The 9,346-nt window shown below is 37.5% G+C and overlaps 1 pseudogene; it reads left to right on the top strand.

The window, feature by feature from the left end:
• Positions 1 to 3,642: 3,642 nt before the first annotated feature.
• The window catches only part of LOC107559960 (GTPase IMAP family member 8-like), a 13,504-nt pseudogene continuing 7,800 nt past the window's right edge, over positions 3,643 to 9,346 (top strand).

The raw sequence follows: 9,346 nt of genomic DNA, 5'->3' as shown, positions 1-9,346 counted from the left end.
CACACTGGGGTGAAAGATCTACGAATGATGAGTAAAACATTTACAACTGATGAGTAGTTTACACTTTAGATTAGGGGATGCAGAAAGTGTTGTTAATGCCTTGTATACACTTACAGATCATTTGTAACAGGTAAGAAAAATCTACAAATGATGTGTAACACATTTACAAGTGATGAGCAGTTAAAATGTTAGATTAGGGGATGCAGAAAGCTTTGTAAATGATTTATTCATGCGTTTACACAACAGGTTTTGAATACTTTGTAGTGTGTATTGCAATGTAATGGCTGACTGGTGAGGGTGTAGACAGATGTCTTCTTTGACACACATGGAGTATTTTAACGCTGTGCACTTGAGTGGAGGGTAAAACCGGTTCACATTATCACTAAATCCAACATACTTCTCACAGAAGACAAGTCTGTTCTGATGAGAGAAAGGGTTTAACACAACCCACTGGAATCCCCTGACTGTAAGTCATTTACATGTTTATTCACTTGACAGCAAATAATTTATTATTCTTTAAAAATATATTTTTTGCATAATTGCATTTTTGTGCTTTTTAACAGACCAGCTTACAACTTTAATGAAGCATACATGAATTATATACTGATAATTTACTAATGGTTTAATTATCATTTGTTCATGATTAACAAATGTTTTTTAGTTTTTTTAGATAGTACAATGTTGACATTTTAATGATTTATAAGTGATTAATAATATATTAACTTGTAACTTAACTAGTAGCTATTAACCATTTACTAAGGATATGTTTGATTATTTCATGATGCTATTTTTTAAGATAACTTACAACAGATTTGTAAATCGTTAGCTTATTACTTAAAAATAATTTGTGAATGTATAGTCATGTTTTGTAAATGATTAGTTCATCATCAATCTAATCTTGTAAATGATTTATAACTTAATCTACAAAACAGATAAAAATATTAGCATATCACTTATTAATCATTTATGAATGCATAGTCATGTTTTGTAAATTATTTTGTTCATCATTAACTAATCACTTATAAATGACTTATTATAAAACAACTGAACGTTATTATAAAGTGTTACCAACTGTTCTAAAGTATTATTAAAAATATTATTGGCATCTCTGTTTAACTGCTTTCAAGTGATTGAGTTGATGTCTTTTTATCTATAATTGTATACTGCAGTGGTTCTCAAACCTGTCCTGGAGTACCCCAGCCCTGCACATTTTGTATGTCTCCCTCATTTATCACACCTGATCCCATAGATTCAACTCATCAGTTTGTTAGTGGAGACTGCAAGACCTGAAGTGGGTTTGTCAGATATAGGGAAACATGTAAAATGTGCAGTGCTGGGGGTACTTCAGGAAGAGGTTTGAAAACCGCTGGTATACTGTATATTCCTTTATGTAACAATCAACAAGTCTTAATATTATATGTGCTTTCTTTTGTTATGTTTTTTTAACTAAGTAATGTCTTGGTTACTTTTGGTTTATAGATCATATTATGTAAGCTCCAAGACCTAATACTCAAACTCTCAACTATAAAACAATTGCCCAAGTCATAATAAAATGGCAAATCATTTATCCACACTATAAGTATATGAAATACCTTTTTATAGCATTTGATTTCATATTGCAAGTAGCAATACTGATGAAGCAATACTGTTTTGCAGTGCATCATCTACAACACATAAAAATAAGATAATTTGCAAGTTCGAGAGAAGTCAAAATTATAATATAATATATAATATATACACACAGTAAAATCAGCAGTGTAATATTTGCAGTGATAAAAGTTATTAATTCCCAAAGAGTTGAATTAACAATCTACAGTGTTAAACAGTACTCGTGTTCAGTGTTGTTATAAGGTGTAATTTCACTTTTACACTAAAAGGGCGGAATAAAAACCCCAGCCGAATTGTCTGGACTCCGCCCTTCAATGACTGCTGCCTCGCAATGCGACGACGCCATTTTTTCTTTGATGAAGCAATACTGTTTTGCAGTGCATCATCTACAACACATAAAAATAAGATAATTTGCAAGTTCGAGAGAAGTCAAAATTATAATATAATATATAATATATACACACAGTAAAATCAGCAGTGTAATATTTGCAGTGATAAAAGTTATTAATTCCCAAAGAGTTGAATTAACAATCTACAGTGTTAAACAGTACTCGTGTTCAGTGTTGTTATAAGGTGTAATTTCACTTTTACACTAAAAGTGCGGAATAAAAAACCCAGCCGAATTGTCTGGACTCCGCCCTTCAATGACTGCTGCCTCGCAATGCGACGACGCCATTTTTTCTTTGAGCGACCGAGACGGTAAGTTGGATTGCTTTTCTCTTTATAAAAGTACACGGGAAAACATTTTTTGTTGATAATTTTACTCAAAATATGATTGGTGGTGAACACATTTAGAAATTTCTAACTGCGCGTGTTTTTGTCAGGTTTAGTGTTAAGTTCGTGTTCGTGAGGTACAGAGATGTAACGTTAAGTTACAGAAGAGTGTGAAAGTTTCTCATGCCGGTTATCTACAGGTGCATCTCAATAATTAAGATTGTCGTGAAAAAATTTTCAAAGAAACTGTATCGCATTGAAATAAATATGAAATAAAAAAAAAATAAAAAATAAACATGAAAGTAGAAAGACTAAAATAGTATTTTCTTCATCTGAACTGATTTGGAGAAATGTATAAGCTGCAGTGAATGGGTGCCGTCAGAATGACAGTTCAAATAGCTGATAAAAACATCATAATCCCCTGTTGTCCTCTCACATCAGATGCACCGATGCACCTCTATATATATATATATATATATATATATATATATATATATATATATATATATATATATATACACACACACACATACATACACATTTATACATATTCACACATATGTATATATACTTACGTACACACACACGTGACGATATGGGTTGTCTTATGTGGGTTGTGCAGCAGCACTGCTCCTCAGCGCATATTAATCTAATGTTTTGATGTGTTTGTGTGGCCGTCAGTCAGCGCAGCGTTGTGGATACTATACTTAGGAATCACAGAATGTACATCTTGGAAGTATAACCCAAATAAGTATTTTCACTGTGGAAAATGTCATCTGAATAAGTAAGTAACATGTCTGCCACTTTTGTTCCAATGTTTTGTTACAATAAATCGTGGTACCAATAGTACGCTTAGCTCACATCAAACCGTACAAATTATTATTATTATTGTTATACTTTGTTCTCAAATTGTTCATGTTAACAACATTAGCATTACGTGACTATGTGTATGTAGCCTAGTGTATTAGCGTTACCTGTAGATTTAAATTTCTGTACAGTCTAATCTCTAATTGTCATAGCATTCTAATTTCATGTAAAGAAATTGTTCTTTTAATCCAAAAAGCTAATTAATGTTCCTTAGAACTCAATCTTATTTTTCTTCTCTGATTTTGATCTGTCTTTGAGAGTTTTTAACAACTCTGTTCAAATGCATCACAGGGAAAATGGTAAAGGAGCGTAGAGCTGGCATTTATAGATTCCCAGTACAGCATAATTTTGAATAAGATTGTCTTGTACTCTGTTTGTTGCAGGTGGCACCCAGCATCTCTCAGAGCTGAGGATTGTGTTAATGGGGTATAGAGCTGCTGGTAAGAATTCAGCATGAAACTGCATCCTGGGCAGAGAGGAGTAGAAAAGAATCCTGAATTACTGAAACAGGAGATTGTGCTCAGTGTGTCTCTGTGTCCTCCAGGACCACACACTGTACTACTGATCATACGTGTGGATAATATATTTAAAGAGAAAGAGAGAAAAGTATTGCAGGGGCATCTGGATCTTCTCTGTGAGAGAGTCTGGAGTCGCACTATAGTGCTGTTCACTCATGGAGACTCTCTGTTATGCCGAGTTCACACTCCACGATTTTAGGCCAACTTTTCACTCGCCGACAAGTTTTGCGAAATCGCCGTCAAATGCCCAAAATTGGAGGCAAATCGGTGCTCGTTCACGCGAATGACAATCACGCAGTGTGAATTATCAAAGATGCGATCTGAGGGATGCTAAATATCTGGAGCGGTCGGCGATTCACAATCACGCTGTGTGCAATGATTTCTGACTGAAAACTACATCGGCGATGACCTACAGCCAATGAGAGACCAAGATACAGGACAGAGGGAAGTTCGGGGAGGAGTTATAGACCAGAATATCAGTATTTTAATAGATATATGAACAATTATATGATACAGAAACAAGCACAAACATTTGCTTGACCAGCCACAACATCAGCATAACAGTTACTGCAAAATTATTTACCTCCAACTCTCTTTGTAGAACACCAATCCCTGTTCCCTGCATCTCCCTCCTGCATAATCAGTTTTTCTTTTTCTCCTTGTAGCTGGAAATCAACTCACAGACAACTTGCGGGCTATATATATAAATATATATTTTTTTTTTAAATAATTCCAGTCTTGCTCGAGAACTCCCTGTGAAACCCCCTGTCGCCGATCCATCGTGCAATGTGAACACAGCAGCAACTGAATGCTACCCCAGATAGTCATGCAGTGTGAAAACAACGATACAGCGATCCGACGAGTTTGAAAATCGTGCAGTGTGAACTCGGAATTAGACACATCTATAGAGCAGCACATTGAGAGTGAAGGGCAGGATCTCTAGTGGCTGCTGGACAAATGTGGGAACAGCTATCATGTTCTCAACAATCAGAAAAGGAGTGATGACACACAGATCAAGGAGCTGCTGGACAAGATTGAGGAGACAGTGACACAAAACAACGGCTGCTATTTTGAAATAGACAGAAAGATTTTGCAGGAGATTAAAGAGAGAAGAAGAGCAGAGGAAAAGAGAGCAGAAGAACGAACGAAGAGGATGAAAAAACAGAGAAACAACATCAGATCACAGATGAGTGAGTCTGAAATTACTTTTATGAAATTAGTGAGTCATGGCAACAGAACAAAGAAGGATCCTATTTTAACAGTGTTTTTACTTTCATGTTAGTCTACAGTTTAGGGAGTAACTCATTACATGTAATGCAAGTTATGTAATCAGTTACCCTTCAGGAACTTGAGCTGCATCAAAACGCTTTGGGAGTGCCCTGGCGAGACCACGTTCTGAAGCATGTGTGAAATCAGTCCAATGGAGAAGCGAGACGTTACGAGCGGGGTGACGTGAGCAACCAGTGCACATAAAGGCGCATCCGGCAAACACACATGTTAGCTTCTGCTCTTCAGTGAGCACGTCTATGGTGTGTGTGTGTCTGCATAAGCCCAGTCAGTAAGGAGAAACTCTGTTAGAAAGAAAGCAAATATGTTAAAGTGTAATTCCAAATCTGTGGCGAGCGGACGGCATTTCAAGTTGTGTGTTCCTCCCTGCCCGCGCTATCTCTCGGGTGGGGATACACGCTATTTGTACGTCGTCTGTTTGGGAGCGGAGCATGCACGGTCAGTTCTCGAGGGGGCTGACTGTCATGATTGTGAGCTTCTCCCACTCCGTGTGCTACACTCCCGCCTGGCCGTCTTCGATGAAAGAGGCCAGGCTCGCGATCCTGCTGGGTCCGGTCCTGGACCGGACTTTTATCGTGGGGATCACAAGTGGATTTAGCGGAGGGATCCTAGACGGGCTCGTCCTTATCTCGGTCCTCACCCGCTAGATCCACGGCTCCTTCTCAGGGATCGGAAGCCCACCCCACGGTTTCTTCCCCCCGGAGAGAGAGCCAGACGCTTCATCTGTCTTCCTCCGAGGAGGTTGACGTGATGAGCTTCGACACGGAGTAGACTGTGGACTTGTCACCACTGTCTCTCGCATATGAGGAGTTTGTGGAGGTTGTGACTTGCGTTGTAGCAAAGCTTAACATCAATTGGCCAGCCGAGAAACAGGACGCTCGTCCCAAAAGCAAGCTGGACAAGTGCTTCCAAAAGCTAAATCGTAAACCTTCACGGCAGGGCCTTCCGTTTTTCCCTGATCTCCATGCTGAGATGTCGAGATCGTGGGAGAAACCGTATTCATCCTGACTCTTCAGCCCTACGGTCGCAAATTATTCAAAACATCTCAGGGCTGAATGAGAAGGGCAAAGCAAATTTTGAAAGTCCACTGAAAACATATATTCATACATTTTTTTGACAAAGGCAATGTATGTTAAAAGTACTCGTTATTTGGCAACATACTTGAGCAAACTATCAATGAATGTTTCTGAGGATTTTAATTCTTCTGTTTGTTTTCCCCATGCTGGACAAATCTTGCATGTATGACGTGTGTGTGTGTGTGTGTGTAAGTGTGTGTAAGCATCTGTATGTCTCTTGGGAAGGCACTGCCACTTAATGGGTTTCCTCAGAAATGTTCACTTTGATAGTTTGCTCAAGCATGTTACCAAATAACGTGTACATTCACTTTACTTGTTAAAGTGGCTATGGTATTTCTTATTTTTCATCTCTGATTTTGATCCGTCTTTGAGTGTGTCCTAAGCCGATGCACTGTAACATTGAAGTACTCTGCTGAATTGTGTCACAGGGAAAATGGTGAAGGAGTGTGAAGCAGATATTCACAGTTTGCAGTTAAGTATCATTTTTATTAAGCATGTTTTGTTCTCTGTTTTGTGTTAATGGGGTATAGAGCTGCTGGTAAGAGTTCAGCAGGAAACACCATCCTGGGCATAGAGGGGTTTGACTTGAAGAGATCTGCTCAGTGTGTGAGGAGACATGGAGAAGTAGCAGACAGACACATCACTGTCATTGAAGCTCCAGGATGGTGGAGGAATTACACTGTAGAGTTCAGCTCTGAGTTACTGAAACAGGATATTTTGTTCAGTGTGTCTCTGTGTCCTCCAGGACCACACACTGTACTACTGATCATACGTGTGGACACTAGATTTAAAGAGATTCACCGAAAATCAGTGCAAGGACATCTGGATCTTCTCGGTGAGAGAGTCTGGAGTCACACTATAGTGCTGTTCACCTGTGGAGACTCTCTGTTAGACACATCTATAGAGCAGCACATTGAGAGTGAAGGGCAGGATCTCCAGTGGCTGCTGGACAAATGTGGGAACAGATATCATGTTCTCAACAATCAGAACAGGAGTGACCACACTCAGATCAAGGAGCTGCTGGAGAAGATTGAGGAGACAGTGGTGCAAAACATCGGATGCTATTTTGAAATAAACAGAAAGCTCTTACAGGAGATTAAAGAGAGAAGAAGAGCAGAGGAAGAGAGAGCAGAAGAACGAACGAAGAGGATAAGAAAACGAAGAGACAACATCAGATCACAGATGAGTAAGTGTAAATTTACTGAAACTTGAGTCACAACAACAGCTGCACAACCCAAAAAAGATACTATTAATATATACATATAGGCAGAGTGTTTACAATATATATAAAGAGAAAAAAAAATTCTGGGCACTAAATAAATAGTAGTTTGATGCTGTTTATGTGTCAGATACTATTTGCACCTCAATGTATTATAAGTTTATTATAATTTTCAGAATTCACAATAATGAATTAGGGAAAGTTTAGTTTCAAGTAATTAAATAAACATTTTTAATACAAATAAGCACAAGTCAAGCTGTGATACCTAACAGGGCCAAAGAGAGACGCCAAAGACCACTAAACCTCCTGCCTTGACCTGACTGTACTACTATATGGATCCATTCAGAATCACTAAACCACTGACAACTGTATAATTTAAAACACCTTCAGCCAGTGTCCATTATAAAACACTCTTCCTTTTAAGCCAAATACACACTCAAAAGAATAATTTACTGACATCTGGACATAAGTCACTATTCTCTGCTTTAGCACTGTTTTGAACTTACTTTTTGAATTTGCTTACTGGATCCTTGGACCTTCAAGGAGTTGATTGCAAAAACATGCTTCTTTTTATTTCGAAGTTCTTGTTTTCATTATAATGTACTGATTCAATAATTAATTATTTTTCTACCTCTCCTGACATGCTCTCGTACCCCACACATTAAAAAAAACCTGAGGTAGACTGACTCTGCATGCATTCATTCACATGATTTGTCAAGATGAGAGGTGACCCCTCCTGTTAGTGTGATTTATTTGGATTTCTCATCACCCAGACACTGACACTGACGCTTTAACTTTGAGTACCGGCAACATGTCAGAAGTGTCAGTACACTAAAGACTAAAATATAGAAGTGCCGGATCTGCTTACCGTTCTGTACTAGCCCACTTCAAGCCCTGAGTACATTTATAATCATGAATGGATGTTATATGATTAAAAATCTGCTAAATGATCAAATGTAAAGGTTAATGGAATAATACTATGATTAAATGATAAATTATTATAAATGAATGTATGAATGAATGAAGAATCAATGATATAAAAGAAAAAAGTAAAACACAATGCAAATGCATGATTGCTCTCTTGAAGCAACACACACACACACACACACACACACACACACATACACTCAGTTTGTATTTGAGGATCCTCAGATCCTTCATCCCTTTCCCTAAAGCCCACCCTTAATTTTACTCCTAACTTTAACCACACTGAACCTGCTGATCAAAAATGTATCATCGAAGGTCCAGGAGGGGATCCACAATTTTGAGAACACTACATCCAATTTCATTTAAAAGCTTATGAAATATCTGTTAAACCCTGTTCTCACTGCCACTGGCATTTTTGCTGCATGTTACCAGTTTCTGTACTGGAAATGGGTATAGTTTAGTTTCAACCTGGAGATCTCCAATGGGCAGGAGCCTCAAACAGGGGCAGGGATCTACAAACAATAATAGAAGATATAGAGAGACCCTATGACTACCCTTAACCTGCCCCCTTTTGGTGTTATATCTATATATCTGTATACACATACATGTATATAAGTATATATACACCGTAAAAAAAATTTCTTAAAATTTATGGTAAAAAAACGGTAGCTGTGGTTGCTGGAATTTTACCGTAAAAAATACGGTAGCGACATTTTAGATTTTAAGGTTTTAACTTAAATTTACAGTTAAATACTGTAATTTCATTAACTGATATAATGTTAATATACCAACCTATTGAAGTACTGAAATCTGTTTTGTACCTTTATAATACACTGATAACCACCAAATGCAGATGGTGATGAGAAAGTCACATGATGAACCAAAGCCCATCACATGCGGCTTTTAAATAATAACATATATAGAAGGTCATTCACACAAACACTAAACGCTATCATGGTAACACACATGAAACTGAAATAATGCAATAAACATTAATTTAACAACATTAGGGGTAACACAACCCTAATATACAAAACTGACAAGAAAAAACTAAGAAGAAACATAGTTATTTCAACAAAAAAACATCAAATTTGAAATGTAACGCAGGGAATTCTGGGAATGTCAATTTA

Source organism: Sinocyclocheilus grahami, unplaced genomic scaffold, assembly GCF_001515645.1.
Source record: "Sinocyclocheilus grahami isolate Dianchi unplaced genomic scaffold, SAMN03320097.WGS_v1.1 scaffold707.1, whole genome shotgun sequence".
In the NCBI taxonomy this organism is placed as follows: domain Eukaryota; kingdom Metazoa; phylum Chordata; class Actinopteri; order Cypriniformes; family Cyprinidae; genus Sinocyclocheilus; species Sinocyclocheilus grahami.
The sequence above is the reverse complement of the archived record's forward strand: the minus strand, read 5'-3'. Positions and strand labels throughout refer to the sequence as shown.